We start from the raw sequence: 2,936 nt of genomic DNA, 5'->3' as shown, positions 1-2,936 counted from the left end.
AAATGTGCATCAAAATAATCTTTATATGCATCGTGTGCGATTTTTTTTCTGTTTGTCTTAATGGATTATGATAATTTATTTAATTTTGATTAATTAAATAATCATTTATCTTTTTTATATAAATTTTAAAAAATTTGGAATTCGGAAATTCGGTAGTGGATTTTAAAATTTTATTGTAAGTTAATGTTATTCTTTTACAATTTTAATGTCTTTTTAAATAAATTTAAGAAATTTTAAAATTAGAAAGTGGGTAGTGGGATATTTTGGTTAATAGTTAGTGGGTAAATGAACTTTATTATTATTAATTTTAATGGACCATTATCATTAGTATTATTTTCATTTTAAAATAAATTTAGAAAATTATGAAATTAGTTAATATATGGATGAAAGCATAAGTACAAATTTCCATGCAATGTCCCATTGCAAGACATGTACAATCATATGTGCATCTTTAAAGCAATTATATATATATATATATATATATATATATATATATATATATATATATATATATATATATATATATATATATATATATATATATATATATATATATATATATATATATATATATATGGATTTTGCTACAGTAGACCCACTTATTTTTATGAAGGTCTATTTTAGCAAGTTTTAACTACAAAATGGTTAAATGTACCTTAAGGTGAATGTTGCTAAAATAGACCTTCATAAAATAAGTGGTGTATTATAGCAAACCCCTGCTAAAATACACCTTCATAAAAATAAGTGGTGTATTATAGCAAACCCCACTGGGGTTTGTTTTAATACACCCACTTAATTTTATGAAGGTGTGTTTTAGTAAGTTTTAACTAAAAAATACTTAAATGCACCCTAAGGTGTGCATGTTGCTAAAATAGACCTTCATAAAAACAATTATATATATATATATATATATATATATATATATATATATATATATATATATATATATATATATATATATATATATATATATATATATATATATATATATATATATATATATATATATATATATATATATATATATATATATATATATATGAGGAGGGATCAAATTACACCCGAAGAGTTACACCACGAGTTACACTCGTTCAATAACTACATCTCGAATTAATATTTTTTAAATTCAACCGTTGGATTGAAACATAATATCATATAGATCATACCTATAAAGTTTGAACTTAATCTATAATGATTTACTATGTCATTGAATTACATTAAAATTAACGTTATATGAAAGCTCATTTTGACGTTAATCTTTGGATATCTTGATGACATAGTAAATCATTATAGATTAAACTCAAACTTTATAGGTATGATCTATATGATATTATGTTTCAATCCAACGGTTGAATTTAAAAAATATTAATTCGAGATGTAGTTATTGAACGAGTGTAACTCGTGGTGTAACTCTTCGGGTGTAATTTGATCCCTCCTCATATATATATATATATATATATATATATATATATATATATATATATATATATATATATATATATATATATATGAGAATGCCATATTTATATGAGAATGTGAGAATGAATCTGAACCATTGGATTTTAAAATAAATGGTGGAGATTATGAGTGAATCTTTTTTTTCTCTCTCCTACATTTTGACATATGATATGCCCTATATATATATATATATATATATTTTTTGTAAGCAAGTTATATTGAATAAGAACGAAAGTTCTTAGAACTCAGTTACAAAGTGGCAAAAGCCAGAAGGAAAATTACAAACCAAATAGAACCTAACTTAAGTAAAACAAAGGGTTTTTGCTAAACTCATAAAAGTTACAATTGGGATGTGTAATTTTCCCGACAAACGACCATCTCCAAACAAGGATTTTGCAACTCCAAATCAAGTCGCTTGAATTGCAATGCGAGCTATTAAAGATAATATCATTCCTGCACAACCATATGCTCCAGACAATGGCCAACCAAATACTACCCTCCTTCCCACTCCTAACTTTATTATGAAGACAAAAAGAACACCAAACCCAAAAAAACTCTTTCAAATCTTCACAATAAGCATAATTCAAACCAATCCAAGCCGCCATTGCTTTCCAAACCAATTTGGCTATCCGACAATCCAAGAATAAATGCGAAATACTTTCACAATCCGAGTTACAAAAGACGCACAAAAGATTCGAAGAACAAGAAAGAATACCTTTTTTCAAAATAGAATCTCTAGATGGAATTTTATTCTTAAACATTCTCCAAACAAACGCTTTAGCTTTTAGATGAACCTCCACCTTCCATAATAATGCAAAGACAAAATCATATTGATTGGCCGGTCCGAGCGGTATAGAAAAGTTCCTAATCGCACCGAAGCAAGAAGAAACGGTAAAAGAGCCTTCGACCTCCATCCTCCACTCGGGCCGATCAGGCCCCGATGGCTTAACCACTATTGCTGGCAGCAGCGTATTCAACCGAAGCAGGGCCTCCGCCGCTCCCTGTTCAGCCGACATACTCACGCCGAAATCGCCCCACCTCCACACGCCATTAACCCAACCTCCCATACCGGAAATAGCAACTTCCTGCAAAAGAGAAGACGAAAACAAACCCGGAAAAATCTCTTTTAGAATACCCGCCTCCAACCAAGAAGCGTGCCAAAAAGGAATAGAATGACCGGTACCGACACAATACTTGATATTAGACACTAAAAAATCATCCGGAAGATGTTTACCCAAAGCCATTAAATCCGATCACCACACCGATTTACTAGTCCGAGTTTTAGCTTTCAAATCTCCAACCAAAGCTTTCACTTTAACGTTCTCATATCTCGCCTTTAAAACCCGGAACCACAAAGAATCGGTAGCTCCTAAAATCCTCCATCTCCATTTTAGAAGAAGCACAAGATTAGTTTTCAAACATTTTCACATTTATAGCCCACCATATACTTTCCTCATATGGTCTGTAATAGTTTTTCC

The sequence above is a fragment of the Vicia villosa genome, unplaced genomic scaffold (assembly GCF_029867415.1).
Source record: "Vicia villosa cultivar HV-30 ecotype Madison, WI unplaced genomic scaffold, Vvil1.0 ctg.000659F_1_1, whole genome shotgun sequence".
Taxonomy (NCBI): domain Eukaryota; kingdom Viridiplantae; phylum Streptophyta; class Magnoliopsida; order Fabales; family Fabaceae; genus Vicia; species Vicia villosa.
Note: the sequence above shows the minus strand (reverse complement) of the source record.